Genomic DNA, 200 nt, shown 5'->3' on the forward strand with positions numbered 1-200 from the left:
ATACACAAGCCAACTCTTAACCAGAATAAGGAGACATATAGATAAAAATACGTTAATAGTAGGGGACCTCAACACTCCATTATCAGAAATAGACAGAACACCAATGCAAAAAATCGACAAAGAAACAAGGGCTTTGAATGCCATACTCGACAAGTTGGACCTCATAGACATATATAGAACACTACACCCCAGAACCAAAG

General features: G+C 38.0%; 1 protein-coding gene across 8 annotated transcripts in view; it reads left to right on the forward strand.

The window, feature by feature from the left end:
• IFT81 (intraflagellar transport 81) overlaps positions 1–200 on the forward strand; it is a 112533-nt gene that overhangs the window by 20555 nt on the left and 91778 nt on the right. The gene's annotated exons all lie outside the window — the stretch shown is intronic.

The sequence above is a fragment of the Ailuropoda melanoleuca genome, chromosome 12 (genome assembly GCF_002007445.2).
Source record: "Ailuropoda melanoleuca isolate Jingjing chromosome 12, ASM200744v2, whole genome shotgun sequence".
NCBI lineage: Eukaryota > Metazoa > Chordata > Mammalia > Carnivora > Ursidae > Ailuropoda > Ailuropoda melanoleuca.